The following is a 19,938-nucleotide window of genomic DNA, read 5'->3' on the forward strand; positions in this document are numbered from 1 at the left end:
TGACCATGTGTGTTCAAGAGGAAGAGAGACAGGTGTTGGAACAGGGAGAAAGTGCAATGTTGACAACGCATGGAAAAGGCAAATCTCAAGCCAATAAGAAAGGGAAAGGTAAAATACCTCCCCAAGCTGGTATCAAGAAAGATTCCAAGTGTTTCTTCTGTAAAAAGAAGGAAACATGAAGAAGGAATGCGCCAAATTTCAGAAATGGCTTGCGGACAAAGGTAGTCCAACCTCATTTGTTTGTTATGAATCTAATATGGTTAAAGTCAATATTAACACATGGTGGATTGATTCTGGATCAACAATCCACATTTCGAATTCCTTGCAGGGTTTGCAAAACCTAAGGAAGCCAGTGGTAAGTGAGCAAAGCATCTTATCAGGAAACAAGATGGGCTCGCATGTGGAAGCTATATGAACGTGCAATTTAATTTTAAGTAGTGGTTTTGTTTTAAAGTTAGAAAAGACCTTTTATGTTCCAAGTTTTTCTAGAAACTTGATTTCAGTTTCAAAGCTTGTACCTTTTGGATATTCTTTAATTTTTCAGATTCATCATTCAGTTTATTTTATAAATCTGATTGTGTTGGGAATGGTACTTTGTCTGATGGTCTTTACTGCATTAATTTACAAAATAATGCCACTTATGATTCAATGCATGTTCACACTGGCACTAAGAGATGTGTTATTAATGAGGATTCCTCAAAATTATGGCACCAGAGATTAGGTCATATCTTCATAGAAAGAATTAAAAGATTAGTAAATGAAGGGGTACTTAATACTCTAGATTTTATCGATTTTGAAACTTGTGTGGACTGCATAAAGGGAAAGCAGACCAACAAGTCAAAGAAAGGTGCCACAAGGAGTTCTGACATATTAAAGATCATACATACTGATATATGTAGTCTAAACATGGACTCACATGGTCAGAAATACTTCATCTCTTTTATCGATGATTACTCACGATACATGTATCTCTACATGCTTTATAACAAGAACGAAGCATTAGATGCCTTTAAAATCTTTAAGGCTGAAGTAGAGAAACAATGCGGTAAACAAATTAAGATCGTGAGATCAGATAGAGGTGGAGAATATTATGGTAGATACACAGAGGATGGACAAGCACCTGGGCCATTCACAAAGTTTCTTCAAGAACATGAGATTGTTGCCTAATACACTATGCCTGGTTCACCGGACCAGAATGATGTAGCAGAAAGAAGAAACCAAACATTATTGGACATGGTGCAGAGTATGCTTAGCAGCTTCAATCTTCCAAAATTCTTGTGGGCTGAAGCACTTAAGACGGCAGTGTATATATTAAACCGAGTTCCAACCAAGGCTGTTCCTAAAACACCATTTGAATTATGGAAAGGTTGGAAACCGAGTTTGCGACATATGCGCATTTGGGGATGCCCGTCTGAAGTGAGAATTTATAATCCACAAGAGAAGCTGGACCCAAGGACCATTAGTGGGTATTTCATTGGATATGCTGAAAGGTCTAAAGGTTATAGATTTTACTGTCCATCTCACAGCACTAGGATTGTGGAATCAAGAAATGCGAAGTTTGTTGAAAATGACTTGATCAGTGGGGGTGATCACTCCAAGAACATAGTTTTTGAGAAAGATCATTCAGAATCTCAACCTTCCACTTCAAGTGATAGATTGGTTATTGTTTATAGCACCCCTCAAGTTCAAACTGGTGTTGAACAACCAATCGTTGAAGTTCCACAAACTGTTGACGACACTCCAGTAGATCAGGTAGTTCAAGAGTTGCCAAGAACTTTTGAACAACGAGTTGAACCGCATACTTCTCAGGAAGATGTTGGTACAACATTAAGAAGATCTACTAGATCAAAGAGATCAGCAATTCCTGATGATTATGTTGTGTATCTATAAGAATCTGACTACAACATTGGAGCCGAAAATGATCCCGAGTCCTTTTCACAAGCCATGAGTTGCAAAGAATCAGAATTATGGTACAATGTCATGACGGAAGGGATGAATTCTATGAAGAGTAACGGAGTCTGAGATCTTGTTGAGTTGCTTAATGGTGTAAAAACCATTGGATGTAAATGGGTCTTTAAAACAAAGAAAGACTCATTGGGCAACATTGAGAGATACAAGGCAAGACTCGTTATTAAGGGATTCACTCAAAAGGAAGGAATCGATTACACGGAGACTTTTTCTCCTGTATCTAAGAAAGATTCCTTGCGCGTTATTTTGGCATTAGTAACCCATTTTGACTTGGAGTTACAACAAATGGATGTGAAAACGGCATTTCTCAATGGAGATCTAGATGAGGAGGTTTATATGAAACAACCTGAAGGATTCTCCTCTAGTGATGGTGAACAATTGGTTTGCAAGCTCAATAAATCCATACACGGTTTAAAACAAGAATCCCACCAATGGTATTTGAAATTTCATAATGTAGTTTCTTCATTCGGTTTTGTAGAAAACATTATGGATCAATGTATATACCAGAAGGTCAGTGGGAGTAAAATTTGTTTTCTTGCTTTATATGTGGATGACATTTTGCTAGCAACTAATGATAAGAGTTTTTTGTATGAGGTGAAACAATTCCTCTCTAAAAATTTCGATATGAAGGATATGGGTGAGGCATCTTATGTCATTGGCATTAAGATCCATAGAGACAGATTTCGACGTATCTTGGGTCTGTCTCAAGAAACCTATATTAATAAAGTTTTAGAGAGATTTCATATGAAGGATTGTTCACCAAGTGTAGCCCCCATTGTGAATGGTGATAGGTTCAATTTGAACCAATGCCCGAAGAACGACCTTGAAAGGGAACAAATGAAGAACATTCCATATGCTTCTGTTGTCGGAAGCTTAATGTATGCTCAGGTCTGCACAAGACTTGACATTGCATTTGCTGTAGGAATGCTGGGACGATATCAGAGTAATCCAGGTTTAGACCACTGGGGAGCTGCAAAGAAAGTAATGAGGTACCTGCAAGGAACCAAAGACTACATGCTTATGTATAGATGAACAGACAATCTGGAAGTAATTGGCTAGTCAGATTCTGACTTTGCTGGCTGTATTGATTTACTTAAATCAACATCAGGATACATTTTTTTGATGGCCGGTGGAGCTGTATCATTGAGGAGTGCGAAGCAGACTTTGACTGCCACTTCCACTATGGAAGCCGAGTTCGTCTCTTGGTTTGAGGCTACTTCACATGGTGTATGGCTTAAGAGTTTTATTTCTGGGCTTAGAATTATGGATTCTATTTCTAGGCCATTGAAAATGTATTGTGACAATTCAGCTGCTGTTTTTATGGCTAAGAACAACAAAAGTGAGAGTCGAAGTAAACACATCGATATTAAGTATTTAGCCATAAGAGAACGTGTTAAAGAAAAGAAAGTGGTCATTGAGCACGTCAGCACTGAACTAATGATCGCTGATCCTTTGACTAAGGGCATGCCAACGTTGAAATTCAAGGATCATGTAGCAAATATGGGACTTGGTTCCATTATGTAATTTTTCATTGTATTGACAATGTTATTTTATTGAAATTCTTAATTATTCTGATGTTTTTCTCATATTGATGTGCACCTTAATTTAATTTTGAGAAAATTCATCTGTGTTGGACCATGAATAAACATAGGGTTTATTTGTTAAGAAATTGTTGCCACATAAATTATAATATTTAAGAATGATACTAGCTGTCTAGTTGATTGTCCAAGAGAAACAATGCGGTAAACAAATTAAGATCGTCCAGTTTTTTGCTACGGACAACTGTCAAAGCAATACAGGTTTATTTAATTCTTAACAATGTAATAATATTGCCGACTCTTGATGAGTGTCAAGTTGTCTATTTTCATCTTCTTCTTTTTTTTTTTCCCAACACGTCTTATTTATTATTATTATTATTTTAAAGCAAGTCATGTGTTGGATCTTAATGAAAGGTGATCAAGAGATGTCTTGGCAGAGTTGGTCAGAGTTTCTCCGAGAGTTTTAAATTGTGTAAACAATTATTAGATTAAAGTCAACATCAATGGATTACCATGGACCATCTCTTGGATGAGTTATTGCCTGGAAAAGTAGGCCTTGTTGGAAGTTTATTGCTGTTGGCCTTGCTCGAACTTGGGAGTGGCCCATTCGATCTATTATTGCCTCTCTCTGACATGTGGTCTAGAAAACATCACATGCGGAATGGTTAGAAACAAGCTATATTGTTCTATCAAGCCATTAAGTATCCAATCAATTGGTTGGTCCAGATTAAAGGTCTGTGCCATTCTTATACATTTTAGTGCCAATACCTGTTGCGAAAAATAAATAATTGATAGTCCTGTGCTGCCATTTGTTGAGGCCATCCATGCCCACTGGATGGTAATGGGCCCCTATTATATTGTGTGGCCCACCCTTATTTCAACAGCCAATTAAGCTTCTTTGCCAAATGGTCATGACAATGCGCTGGTGTTGCGAGGTTTCTGATTTTTGGCTCACCCAGTAGAGTAGGACATGGGGCAATCTGCACTCATCATTGGGTAGATTCCATGCATCTGAATCGTTGGTCAATTTTGCTTAATGTTTCATTTAATAGTCCTATAGTCGATAGTTTCTAGATGTGGCATTTACACTTGATCAGATCAATTATAAGTTATAACATAAAGGCACCAATATCAAATACGGTACTTGTGGCTTGTGAGAAGGCAGTGGGACCAGTTTGGGCGTAGAGGAAAAGGTGGACTATCAAATATAGTATTGATGTTCCTACTATTGTGGGCCTAGAATTAAACCATGGTCCAGCCCATTTAACCAATTGGTATCCAATTTGAGGCCTAAATCCACCCCATTAATACTATAATGGGCCTTTTCCTGGTCTTATGTTGGACTTGAATCTAAACTTTTGCCATCAATTGGGCTTTGTTACAGGCCATGCTCCCCAGAATTTGATGGCGAACATACGTTGCCATCCCTAGATGCAGCCTTGATCATTTGTTCGGCACCAACAATGGTTAGGATTATTCAATTGAGGAAATTTTTATATGGCGGGACCACAGCAATCAAGATCTCTAGATAACTATACACAGGGGTCCTTACTCATTCCTCAACACCAGGTCATGGGTTCCAGTACCCATTGTGGTGAGTACGCAGCGTTGGTGTGTGTTGGGGTGTTGATGGGCCACGCGGGCCTCAAACAACAGAATTTCGAATAGGCCCGGCCCGGAACAATTCAAAATCCCGATGGAGACCTACCCCAGGCTCGGCCCACTCACAGTGTGAGTGCGTGTGCGTGTTTAAGAGAAAAAAAAAAAAAAAAAAAAAAAAAAAAACATACACATGTAGATGAAGATTAGAGCGAGGTACAACTTGGAGTGGGCCTCAAGACAATTTCCACCTTTTCCATAAAAAAGAAACCTTTTCTTGTACTCTTATACTAATCAAAACGCACCTAATCCAACTCACCCATCTCCAAAAGTAGTTGGTGTTTCAATTTCTGTCATTTTCCAGCTCATCACCATCCTAATTTTAATCTACACTATGGTATGGGTTTATTACACACACGTGGCATGCACTTGCATCAATCCGTACCTTTCAAACAATGGGCCTCATTTTGCACGGGCCATGTACCAAAAATCACACAATTTGGACACTCCTAATCATCCATTTAGTGCTCATCAAATGAATGGTTGAAAAAAAAAAAAAAAAAACAGAAAACCGTTCCAATTTGAAAGGAAAAAATTGGTTGGTTAAGATCATCGATCAGTGCAATTTGGGCCATGCTCCATCTATAATGGCGATCGGATGATCTCAACGGTGTGTTGAATATGGCATTGTTTGGTGGATGAATTGCTAGCATGGAGTGCATTGTAACAAACACACTCGGTAATGGAGGGCCCTATGTTGCTTTCCTGTCCCCTTCCTCCCCTCCCCCAGATCTATCAAAGGTGTGCCTTTCAAGGTACGTGTATTATCCCAGAGTATGGTGTATGATGCGCATGCATGCAGCCAATCATAACTTTTCATGACCATCCATATCATGGTCCACCCGTGGATTGAACGATCATAACCATTCAGTTGATGGACTCTTGCTTGTTGAATTTCATCCGATCGCTGTTTTTTTCGTTTTAATTATCCATGCAACTGGCGCGGAACCTATGGTTAAGAATCACGCACTCGAGGCGTTTTGGGGCCTAAAACTGGACTGTTGATTAAGATGGTGCATGTGATAAATACAGTAGCGGCTGAAGCTTGACGAATAAAAAAGTAGCATCTGCGTATGTATGAGATTCCATACTCCGACAGAACCGTATTGGTACCTCTTGCTATTAATTTCTTCACGTGAATTCAATTGGATGACAGTACCCTTTCTTGTCGTAGATATTGAAAGGAAGGAAAGAAACCCCTTTCCATCCTAGAAAGGGACAAAAACTGGCACTACCCCGCCCATCCCAGCTAGGGAAGGCTCTGAGCTGCCACCGTGATGTATGGGTTTTATCCTCATCATTTTAGGTACAAGTCTAAAATTTAGGTAGATACAAGGCTAAGTAGATCACACCGAAGGAAGCAGCGGTGATAATGGCACCCACGGTTGAAACCTTCTTAGGGCCCACCATGACAGTTAATTGCGGGCAGGAACCGAGGTGCGTGGGTTGGATTTCTGACCATAGAGCCCACCTTGATTCATGTTCCTCACTTCCACCCGTCCAACCGTTTTCATGGCTCATTTTAGTGTATGATAAAAAATTTGAAGCAGATCCAAATATAAGGTGGACCATACCACATGAAATTGGAGGAATCGGTCATTAAAAACTTGTTATAAGCTACAAAAGTTTTGGATCAAACTAATATTTGTGTTGACCCTTCATTTAGGTCTCTATGACCTTATTAAAAGGTACCTTTGATATTACTCGGCTTGGCAAAATTTTTGATATCACGTTGGCCGAGAAATTTATCAAAGTTCTTATCAATAATAAGATACCTATAACCGAAGAGTTAAAGAAAACCAGTTCTTGTAAATAGCACGAAATTCATTTTCATTTCACTAACAAGTGTGTCATTTTCAAAAATGTTATCGAAGACAACTTCAAACAATAATTGTTAAAGTTTTTTTAAAAAGAGAAAGATATGACATTGATTGATATGATCCATTCTCATCTAATATGAAAATCAACGTGTCAACGATTAATCCTCAAAAGTTGGTTCGACCATGATAAAAAAATTAACCTTTAATCTCAAAAGAACTAGGCCAAGGAATGGGCTATTAGCGAAAGAACCAGGACATGTACGTATATAATTGAGATTACTGAATCATGTCCAAAGATAACAACTTCAACCTCCCAAAGATCGCACTCGTGTGAATGATGTGTAAGGCCAATTTGGCCATACAAGCTATTTTATCGATTGAACTACCAAACAAAACCATCGATCATTCGAAATATTGAAGAGGGTAACTATTTTTACTAATGAAGGATTAGGTATGTTAACAATCACTATGAGTCTAAATCATCCAAAGTTTTCAGTTGTACTAAAAGGGATGACATGTACTAAAAAATGGCATTGAGAAAGGTAGTAGGTAGCTAAACAAAGATAGTTGGCCGCTGTAAGGGGTGAACCTCAAATGAAGGCTATGCGAATGCGGTCAAGGTTGACAATTTCAAAACCACAAGAAGAACAAATAGCAATAAATATGGCCGGACTTCATATGAGATCCGAGTCAACCAAGAATGGCCAAAATCTTGAAAAGGAGGGCATAGAGATTGAAAGATCGACCGAATACCTTAGCGATGAATGCTTTTCAGGTGATCTTTTGATTGAAAAATTTCTTGCAAAAGCATAGTCATTAGGAAAAACTTCATGCAAACTGATTGAGGGTATTAGGTTAGAAACAACAAAGGAGATTGACAAGTGACCAAATTCGAAGCACTTAGGGGGTAATGTCCGAATTCGGTAATAAAGTTTGGGTAATTTTCAACAATCGTATTGGATTGCAGTATGATACTTACCCTATCATTGAGTTTTTAGGTTGAATTGTGTCATGCCCCAAACTTGGATACCGGGCTCACAGAATTTCCGATCGCCGAATCCGGCGCCGACAGCCTTCGCAGGACCGTATTCTCAGCTCCCAGCGCCCATATGCCAAATTTCGATCCTGTGATCCTACAAGAACTAATGTATATTTATCTCGTAAGAAGTATAACAACAAATTTACCCAAATCACAAAGGCAACATCATCATCACATATCCACTAATATAAACAATTGAATACAGTGCTGAAAGGGAAATACATATATCGAAAATCAAAGCTCCAGAAGACAGTTGCACGCTCCAAGCTTAACGCTGCTGCCACCTAATGCCACCTGCATACATTTATCGTACATAAGCTTATAGAAAGTTTAGAGGGTGGTGTTAGTGTGTGCGCAAGGTAAGTGTCAAGTATGCAATAACAGAGTAAACAGAAATACTGGCAAAGACTATAAGTCATACAATATCAGAGTGTGTGGAAACATGCTGGTAAGTCTATAAATGCCATCAGCCTTATCCAGGCCATGCGATGCAAAAACATAGTAAACTAAATGCTATGCGTTGAGGATGCAATGCAATAAGCGGTGCAAATGAAATGACCAAGCTGGAGTGTGAAGTCGGGATGATAGCATGTAGTATCGTAGATTGTGGGGCCCATAAGGGACTTCTATCCAAACCAGACCCATACCTAAATTTAGATAGCCAGATTCAATGTGGTAAACTCCTGATCTCAGGTTAGTCGCGCGCCCCAACCGAAATCCTGACCATTGCGAAGGTATATAACAATTAGTTGCGCACCACCTGCCCGAGTGGATAGTGAATTAATGAATGAATGAGTAAAATGCTGAATATGTAACTCCTACTCAATAAGTCCACATATCAGTACTGTACATCTCTGAGATCATCACTGGGGCCTAGTACACTCTATACGCGATCGCCGCCCACTGGACGCATGCAAGTGGAAGAACTCACTATCAGCTTGGCCAGTAGTCAGCAATATCTACCTGGCACGTCGATAGCGATCCATTTACGAGCTGGTTAGACTCAACTTAGTTATGCCCCATACCCTTGGGCAGGTAAGGTCACACCCTCTTCCAATTAACCACGATACAGTGGAAGACGCGATCTACTGGTATTCGGCACTCCGGCGTTCATGTATCCACTTGGTTTAGACGTTGGAGTGTTTCCTGGCTACGAAGGTTTGAAGACTTTCACCCAGGGACATTTATAGCACCTCATGTAGAAAAAATATTTTTGGTGTTTCATCTGGCCATCCACGATATGCATGTAGAGGCTACGGCCCTGATATTGCTAGGGCGTATAGTAGTCATATCTCAAAATACGAGATGCATGAGTCACACAGTCCAATCATATATCAATCCTGCGCATACCGTGCGCTCATGTGGGACGACTCCGCCTATCAGGGAGTCCCATAAACAACCTGCCCTATGACATATGCAATGGTCAACCACATCTCATAACAAACATGTAGATGATGCGTATGGGCATGTATCATGATGTTATGCTGTCATATACTCATAATCGGTATCGATAACCGGCATCGATAATCGACATCGATAATCGGCCTAACAAAGGGCCTAAGAGAAGGTTACAATGTGAACATTTAACCATTATTGCCCATCAATGTGGACATTTAACCAACATTACTCCTAAAGAGTGGCCTACATAAAGCCTAAAATATAGTGGGGCCCATGGCCTCACACAAGGGCCTAATATACATCACATTGGGTCGTATCATATGGGCCTCAAATACATCACAATGGGTGGCATCACATGGGCCTAATACATATCACAATGGGCCTCATATACATCAATGGGTCGCATCGCATGGGCCTTATATACATCACAATGGGCCTCAGCACATAGGCCATAAATACATCACATGGGCCGTATCATATGGGCCTCACACATGGGCCACATATACATCACTTGGGCCTCACCACCTAGGCCTCAAATACATCAAATGGGGCGCAACACACAATGGGCCTCCAACATATCACAATGGGCCTCATATCTGGGCCTTAAATACATTAAATGGGCCACAATACATGGGCCTCATATACATCAAATGGAGCGCAACACATGGGCCTCCAACATATCACAATGGGCCTCATATCTAGGCCTCAAATACATCAAGTCGGGCCCACCGTTCTAAGTGAACTATCTACACCATACATCTATTTTTACAGATCATTTTAGAGTATTACCCAAAAAGAATATGAATAATATTCAAAGATCATCTGGACCATACCACAATGGCAGCGGAGATGATTTAAAGATCATCTGGACCATGCCATAACATTGATTTTCCATCCAAACAATTCATACGTGCACAAAGACCTGAATTAAGAGGAAACAAATTTCATATTAGTCCAAAACTTCTATGACCCAAAAAGTGTTTCAATGGTAGACGTTTAATCCCCCACTGCTTTTGCAGTGTGGTCCACTTGATAAATAGATGTCTTATTTTCAGTCTCAAGCTTAAGACGAGCTCATCATCCGGATGGACGGTTTGGATGTAACACATACATCAAGGTGGGCCCGACAGATGGATGGCGTGGACATAAAATACATACATCAATGGTGGGTCCCACCGTCTAGCCATCTGGATGGTGTGGATAAGACCCATACATCAATCTATCTATAAGGTCACGTGGGCCTGGATAGGGCCCACTAATATTTATTTTTCGTACAAAATGGGCCCACTGATATATATATATATATATATATATATATATATATATATATATATATATATGAACAACAACGTCTAGGCCCTGGACGGCCTGGATGATACATCATGGTGCACATCACACAACACCATCCATTTGGACGGTGCAGATATAGAATATATACATCTGGTGGGCCCCACCCTTACACGTGCAGCACGTGTGGGGTGGGTCCCACCCCAGGGAAAAACGGATGGACGGTATAGGTATAATACATACCTAAAGATCAGATCCACAAAACTTGTTGCGTCAATACAGCAGTTGTAGCTGCTGGTGGACGGACGGTCAGGATTTAACATATACTGCATGATGGGGCCCACGACACTTGCTGACATCAATACAACAGCTATATAACTGTTGTAGGTACACCAGCCATATGCTTTCCCACCGTCCAAAGATTGGACGGTGAGGATGTACAACATCAAGGTGGGCCCACATGTGTGGGACCCACCAGCTTTGAGTAAAGCTGACATTTGTGTTTTCCCTACTCCCATCCAAGCATCCTGGACGTCCAATGGACGAACGGCCTGGATGGAATACATCATCAAGGTGGCCCCATGCCCGGCCAAATGGGCGGACGGTTTAGATGTCTAGACATATCAGGTGGGCCACACACCACTACAAGAGAGAGAGAGAGACGTGAGGCGGGGGAGCTCCGCCACTATGAACTCCCCTAGGCGGGCCACATACAACAATATGGGTCCCAAATCATGTGGGCCCTAAATAAAAATCACGATCTAGTGCTGTGAACACCCACCGATTCCACTTCTTCTAGGCTCCTTGGACTCCTTAGCTCCTACGCTTTCCCTTTGATGGTGGATGATGAAGATTGAAGGGCTAGGATGAAAGATGAGGGGGTAGGAAGGTGGGCCACAAACTTGGCTATCCTTGGAGCTCCATCTCCATGGATGGTCCTCTCTCTTGGTTGCTTGGGTAGAGAATGAGAAGGAGAGGATGGGTTATAAGGGAGATGGGATGGAGGGTATGGGTTCTCTTGACTTTTTGGTAAGAAGGGATAGGATAGGTATGGGTGTTGTTGACTTTGGGTAGAGCTGTACACGAGTCGAGCCAAGCCGAGTATTGCCCAGCTCGTGCTCGGCTCGCACTGCTCAAGTCCTAGCTCGTACTCGGCTCGGCTTGGGCTTCGAGGTCGGATGCCCGCTCGTGCTCTGCTCGTCCGAGTTTGAGCATATATCGAGCCGAGTCGAGTCTGAGTTTTTGAGTCTGATGTAGCATTCTTACTAAAGAATGGTCTGCTGTACCATTAAATACATAATCAAAACACACATAAATAAAAAAAAAAAGGTTAAAGGTATTAGGTACTTATCGGGCGAGATGCGGCAGGAATGACCGGCACCGTATGGGCAGGAACGACCGGCACCGTATGTGCAGGGTAGGGATGAGCGGCAGGGACGAGCCGTGGTATCAGACGAATGATTGCTTGCCTCCAAGTGTAGAGGTTCGTAAGTAGTATCCCATGAATACAAATTTGATCCCACAGGGAGATGAATTGTGAGAAGGAAAAAATCAAATGCAAAACAAACTAAGTAGTAAAAACTAAACTGATGATTTGATTTTGGAATTTTTGAATGGATGTAATTCAACTGAATAAAATAACACCCAAGCTTCAAAGTTCCACACATAGGTTAATGTTCTAAAATCATGATGACTTGGATAACACAACTAGGATCTGAGCACTATGGTTAGCCTAATCGAAAAATAAAACAGTTTAAATATTTTAATAAGTGATATAAAATATTAGAAAATCATGGATTTGCACCATTGACATATATTCTCAAGCATCAGTGATTTTAAGTATTCAATATCAATGAGATAATGAAAATTAAAGAAATATAACAAGTTGAGAACCTCTCCTATATACGAAATTTGATTGATCTAGGGTAAGCCTATCCATCAATGTGGATCTCATATGATGGAAACGTATGAATCTCACAAGAGGATAAAAAAAGAAAACCTAAATAATAGATAACATCCATACACCATTTTTCTCATCATTAAAACAATCAATCATCATAATCTTAAAGAATTATTAAACCCATGTGCTTCCCTTTTAGCTTGGGCTAGAAGGAACTTAGAAAAATATAACTAAAATAAGAAGAAAAATAAGAAAAAAGAAATAAATGCAAATAAAAAAGATCTAAAAGAAAAAAAAACAACTTATATAACTTTAATAAAATTAAAAACTCTTTAAAAATCCTAAATTTTGCCTTAGGATGCCTTGAATAATGTTTAGGAATGCCCTAGGAAGCCCTATTTATAAGTAGGGAACTCCAATTATCATACAAAGTTGAAAAACCCTAGAAACCGCCTCAAATATACGTATTTTTCTAAAATAGACTTCTCACTGTATAGTTCATTTAAAACAGACTTCCTGCTGCGCAGTTTCTCAAAATAAACTTCACAGCTTCAGAATACACTTTTTTAGGACGATTTCAGGATTCTTCACTTCAAATCTTTGTTTTCTTTATTCTTCACTTAGCTTTCTTGGATCTTTGGCATGTGAATTCTTCAATCTTGGTTTCCTAAGATCCATCTCTTGCCTTGGTAATTTTTGAACATCAAAATCATGCTTTTTAGCACTCTTTTTCAATCCAAGCTCTTAAATTCACATTGCAACACATACATGAGTAAAATAGAATATTAAGCTGATTCATTTTCATAAAACCAAGATGTAAATAGAGAAAATTATGCAATATTTGAGTCTCAACACACCCCCTCAACTAGCATTTTGCTAGTCCCGAGCAAAATAAGCGAAAAAAATAAAAATAAGAATAAAACTAATTTTAGAAACAAAATTAAAACGAAAATTTTTGTTCTAACTACACCACTTTCGCAGGTAATCTCGATTGCATTTAGCATATGCAATAAGCCTTTAAACCCATAGGTTTCCCCTAATGGATGAGTTATAGTCTCGTGAGGGTTTTCATAAATGTTACCCACAAACATTGAAAACATGAAAAATAGTTCAACACTCAGAAATTTATACAATTATGCCTCTATTCATTATATGAATTTCAAAACAAAACAATATTTACCCTAAGTCTAAAGTTAGTTAGAATCTCAATTTCCTAATCCATTACATTTTTGAGTTTAGAGACCTAATCAAAATTTAGAATAGTTATGATCCAATATCCTTAGGTGCTCCGTGACACTAGTCTAACTTTGAGAAATATGCATGTTCTCTATCCTAACTCCTTTCAATTATTCCAAGAATATGAAATCTCTAGTTATCTCATTTTTTTCATGTCATTTCTTCTTTTATCATCATATCCTCATTATTTTAGACCACCCTTAGATGAAGATTCTCACATGGTTTGCTTCATTACCTAAGGTATCGTACTTGTAATGGTAATAGTAATGGATACTTAGGTATCTTTACTCCGGATTACTGACACGATTGTTATGGTCATTGCATTTATGCTCTATAATAATTAAAAAAAAAATTCATCATTTTTTTCTTCAATATTCTCTCTTTTAAGCATATATTAATGATACTAGTTCATTCAACCTTGCTTGAATCAAAAGTTGTTATTCTAGTTCACATATCATATTCCTAACTTAGTTAGCTAGGGTGTATTATGAATTCAGTACATCAAATTACAACTCACTTTAAACTAGTGATTAGATAATTGAACTCAAATATATAATTTTCAGTTGTCAGAATTCTGACTACTATCAACCTAGAATAAATATTAACTTTGCCTTTAGAATTCGCATAATATCATGTTTACATTCTTGTATATAAACATATTATTTTGAAAATATTGAAAAAATTTTTTCCCATAAACCTAAAAAAATAATAAATAAATAAAAATAAATTGAAACCAAAAAAGAAAAAAAAAAACCTCACATGGATGACTATCCACACCCCCCAACCTAAAATCTACGTTGTCCCTAATATAATGATAATGTAATGTAGAGAACAATAAAAATAAAAGAAAGGGTGGATAGTACCTACCATGAAAAACTCACCTGCTATGTGACATTAAAAAGAATTGAATATGATACAAATTCTACAGAAATGGTCCGTCAGACTAGGAGCATCAATCTGAATATTCTGGCTCATGAAGAGGGAATGACTCCTCTCCCAAATGAAAGTTTTCCATATAAATCTCTGACCATTAACCTTGTACACATTGCCATTACGTGGATTCTGAATTTCAATAGCCCCATGAGTATAAACATTCTTCACAATGAAAGGGTCTGTCCATCTTAATCTTAACTTTCCTGAAAAGAACTGGAGACGGGAATTGTATAATAGGACCTTTTACTGAGGTTCAAAATTCTTCCTCAGGATATTTTTGTCATGAAAAATTTTAATCTTCTCTTTGTAGATTTTAGAATTTTCATAGGAGTCTCTCCTTAGCTATTCTAATTGATTCAACTCTAATTTCCTTTGTCCACTTGCTTGATCCATATCAAAGTTTAATTTCTTTATTGCCCAGTAGGCTCTATATTCCAATTCCACAGGCAAGTGACAAGCCTTCCCATACACCAATCTATATGGAGACATTCCAACCGAGGTCTTATAAGCAGTCCTATAAGCCCATAAAGCGTCAGATAGTCTAAGGGACCAATCCTTCCTATTTGGCCTTATAGTTTTCTCTAAAATGTGTTTGATTTTCCGATTAGAAATCTCAGCTTGCCCACTCGTTTGTAGGTGGTATAGGGTACTCACTTTTTGCTTAATGCCATATTTCTTCATCAAAGCCTCAAATGTCCTATTGCAAAAGTGAGACCCGTCATCACTAATGATGGCCTTTGGAGTTCCAAATCTAGAAAAATATTTTCATTTAGGAATCGTATGACTACTTTGTTGTTATTGGTCCTACTTGGAACTGCCTCAATCTACTTTGAAACATAGTTCACACCAACCAATATATAAAGAAATCCAAAAGAAGATAGAAATGGGCAATCAATACCCCAACAATAAAAAATCTCTAATGGTAAAATTGGGGTTAAAGGCATCATGTTGCGCCGGGACACTTTTCCCAACCTTTGACATCTATCACAAGCAACACAGAAAGCATGGGTGTCTTTAAACATGGTGGGCCAGTAAAAACCACACTGAAGGATTTTTGCAGTGGTTTTCTTAGTAGAAAAATGACCACCACATGCTTTCATGTGACAAAAGGAAATAATACTCTAAACTTCATCATTTGGGACACAACGTCTAAAAATCTGATCAGTCCCATATTTATATAAATACGGGTCATCCTAGAAGAAGTTCCTAACCTCGGTTTCAAAATGCTTCCTATCTTATGACTTCCAATGATATAACATTTTTCCTGTTACAAGATAGTTCACTATATCCGCATACTAAGGCAATTTGGAGATCACAAATAATTGTTCATTAGAGAAAGTGTCCTGGATATGCATCTCCTCAGTGGAATCATCTAACACCAATCTAGAAAGGTGATCGGCCACTACATTTTCTACTCCTTTCTTATCTTTTATCTCTAAGTCAAATTCTTGGAGTAGGAGGATTCGTCTCAACAGTATCGGCTTTGTATCCTTCTTAGATAACAAATATTTTAAAGCCAAGTGGTCCGTGAAAATGACCACTTTGGATCCCAGCAAGTAGGACCTAAACTTATCCAAAGAAAAAACTACTGCAAGTAACTCTTTTTCAGTTGTTGAGTAGTTCACTTGGGCCGAGTTTAGAGTTCTACTCGTAGAGTGAATAACGTAGGGCCGTTTATCTTTCCTTGGGCCCAAAACAGCCCCTATGGCATAATCACTTACATTGCACATTAGTTCAAAAGGAAGTGTCCAATCTAGTGGACGCATGATAGGTGCAGTGGTAAGGGATGATTTAATTTTATTAAAGGCACTTGCACACTCATCTGTCTACTTAAATGGAACATCCTTTTGAAGAAGATTAGTCAAGGGTCTAGTAATGGCACTAAAGTCCTTGATGAATCTTCTATAGAAACCAGCGTGCCTTAGAAGTGATCTAATATCTCTAATAGTTCTGGGGATAGGTAGATTAACAATAACATCGAGTTTTGAGTGATCTACCTCGATTCCATTTTTGAAGATAACATGACCTAAAACAATTCCCTTTTGAACCATGAAATGACATTTCTCCCAATTTAAGACAAAGTGTTTCTCTTCACACCTAGACAAGACAAGAGATAAATTATTGAGGTATTCCTCAAAACTACTCCCAAATACAGAGAAGTCGTCCATGAAAACCTCAAGAAACTTCCCAACCATATTTGAAAAAAATACTTAACATGCACCGTTGAAAAGTTGCTGGAGCATTACACAATCTAAATGGCATCCGTTTAAAAGTAAATGTGCCAAATGGATAAGTGAACGTGGTTTTCTCTTGATCTTCCAGGGCTATCTATATTTAGTTATATCCGGAATATCCATCAAGAAAACTATAGAAGGAGTGACCTGCTACCCTATCTAAAACTTGATCAATGAATGGTAGAGGAAAATGGTCCTTTTTTGTGACCTGGTTCAATTTTCTATAATCAATGCAAACACAGCAACCAGTGGTGACACGTGTTGATATGAGTTCATTATTAGAATTCTGCACAATAGTTATTCTAGATTTCTATGGGACTACTTGAGTTGGACTCACCCAAACACTATCGGATATTGAGTAAATGATTCCCACATCCAATAATTTGATCACCTCATTTTTTACAACTTCTATCATGTTTAGATTGCAACACCTTTGAGGTTGTCTAATTAGTTTAACGTCCTCATCGAGGTGATCCTATGGGTGCATATGGAAGGGTTTATACCTTTGATGTCAGAAATGGTCCAGCCCAAGGCTTCTTTATGGTCCCTTAGAACTTTTAACAATTTAATCTCTTGATCCTTCTCTAAAAATGAAGAGATCACCACACGATAAGTTTTATTTTCACCTAAGTATACATACTTAAGCTCATTTGGTAGTAGTTTTAAATCAAGCTTTGGAACATTAGTTGGTGATGGTAGAGGCCGCGAGTCCTCGATAGATAGGATTTGAGTGCGCTGTCTCCATTGGTACATACCAATGTCCTGGGTGGTAGTGTTCTCATTATCATCACAAATTTTAGTAAGCACTTTTTCTAAATCAGAAATTTTCAAGTCCCCAATGACTTGAATCAATTCCTCAGTCAGATTAGGTTCCAATTCCTCTTCTTTTATCAAGTAGTCCATGAAATTCAGCTCATGGATTTCATTATTATCAATAGGCTGCTTACATAAATTGAAAATATTTAGCTCTAGAGTCATGTTACCAAAAGACAAATTCATCATTCCATTCCTGCAATTTATGATTGCATTTGAAGTTGCTAGGATTGGGGGCCTAAAATGATGGGAACTTGAGCGCTAGCATTTACACATGGTTCAGTGTCTAGTACAATAAAATTCACAAGGAAGTAGAATTTTTTCACTTGGACTAGCACGTCCTCTAAAATTTCCCTTAGTACCTTAATGGAGTGGTCAGCGAGTTGGAGTGTAATTGTGGTTGGTTTAAGCTTGCCTAACCCCATTTGTTTGTAAACCGAATAAGGTACTAAGTTGACACTTGCACCCAAATCTAGCAAAGCATGCTCAATTTGGAAATTTTCAATAATACAAGTAATAGTGGGACTTCCTGGGTCTTTGTATTTGGGTACAACCCTTTGTTAAATGATAGCGCTCACTTTCTCAGTAAGGAAGGCCTTTTTGTGCACATTTAATTTCCTCTTTACAGTGCACAAGTCCTTGAGATATTTAACATATGATGGAATTTGTCTAATGGCATCAAGTAGAGGAATATTGACAGTAACCTTTTGGAGCACATCCAACACCTCTTGATATTTCATGGGGACAGTTGGATTCCGAAGTCTAGATGGGAACGGAACTGGAGGCTCATATGACTCAGTCTCTTTATCCTTTTACTATTGTGGCTCTTGAACCATAGCCGGTTCATCATTTTCTTGAGATAGTGGTTCATCCTCTGGTATTTTTACCGGTTGTTTTATCTTGTTATCGACTTCTTTTCCACTTCTCAAGGTAATGATGGCCTTAACTTGTTCATGATGTAGCTCACTTGGATTTAAGTCTCCAATGAAATGTGTGTTTTTAGGGTTTGTCATAGGTTGAGAAGGAAGGGTGCCTTTTTCCCTAGCATTTAGTTGAGTCTCAATCCTAGCCACAACTGTCTTTAATTCCTGATTTGATTAGATTAGAGACTGATTCATTTGAGCTTGAGAGTTCATGAATGCGGTTAATGCATCCTCCACAGATGATCGCTTTGGTGGTGGCACATATGGTGCATTGTTAGGTGCCTTAAAGAAGTTGTTTTGTAGAGGCATTTGAGGTGCATTTGGCGCATTAATTTGTGGTCCATTCCTCCAACTAAGATTAGGATGGTTACACTAACTTGGATTATACGTGTTTCCCATTGGTTGCATAACTGACCTTTGGTAGTTATTTATAGCATTTGCGTGATTATGCTCATGCGTGATATTTTGTACAACTAAGATTATTGGACAATCCTTTGTGTCATGGTCTGTACCACCACAAATGCTATAAAAATTACCTAAGGAAGTGTTTGCTTTAACAATATTAACCTTCCTAATTTCCAAGGCTTCGACCTTTCTAGCCAATGCAGCGAATTTTGCATTAAAGTCGTCTTCCTCTCTTAGGACATACATCCCCGCTTTCTCTCTAGGAATGAATCTAGTTTGGTCTGATTTAGCAGAGACATCCCATCTCTGTGTATTCTCTGCTAACATATCTAGAAAATCCCAAGCCTCATTATGATCTTTGTCAAGAAAGGTTCCACCACACATCATCTCTATGAAGTGATGGGTATCCATAGTGAGCCCCTTTCGGAAAGCATCAATTACGTGCCATAGTTCATAACTATAATGTGGACAAGTAATTAGAATGTCTTTGAAGCGCTCCCAAGCTTGAAAAAATAGTTCATTCCCCTTTTGGGAGAATGACATGATTTCTTGTTTTAGTGCATTTGTTTTGTGCTCGGGAAAGAACTTTTTCAAAAACTCTCTACTTAAGGCTTGCCATGAAGTGATGGTATTAGGTCTTAGAGAGTTGAGCCATACTTTGGCCCAATCCTTTATGAAAATGAGAATAACCTAAGCTTAAGTACATCCCTATTGCCATTATTTACTTATAACGTTGCAATTACTTCCTCAAAGTCCTTGAGGTGCAAGTAGGGGCTTTCGGAATC

At 38.6% G+C, this 19,938-nt stretch overlaps 1 non-coding gene across 1 annotated transcript; it reads left to right on the plus strand.

The window, feature by feature from the left end:
- Positions 1–19,607: 19,607 nt before the first annotated feature.
- On the plus strand, positions 19,608–19,714 carry LOC131226496 (small nucleolar RNA R71). Its single transcript, XR_009161875.1, has one exon. It is a non-coding gene; the product is annotated as a small nucleolar RNA R71 (small nucleolar RNA).
- The last annotated feature ends 224 nt before the right edge of the window (positions 19,715–19,938 follow it).

Source organism: Magnolia sinica, chromosome 14 (genome assembly GCF_029962835.1).
Source record: "Magnolia sinica isolate HGM2019 chromosome 14, MsV1, whole genome shotgun sequence".
Lineage (NCBI taxonomy): Eukaryota > Viridiplantae > Streptophyta > Magnoliopsida > Magnoliales > Magnoliaceae > Magnolia > Magnolia sinica.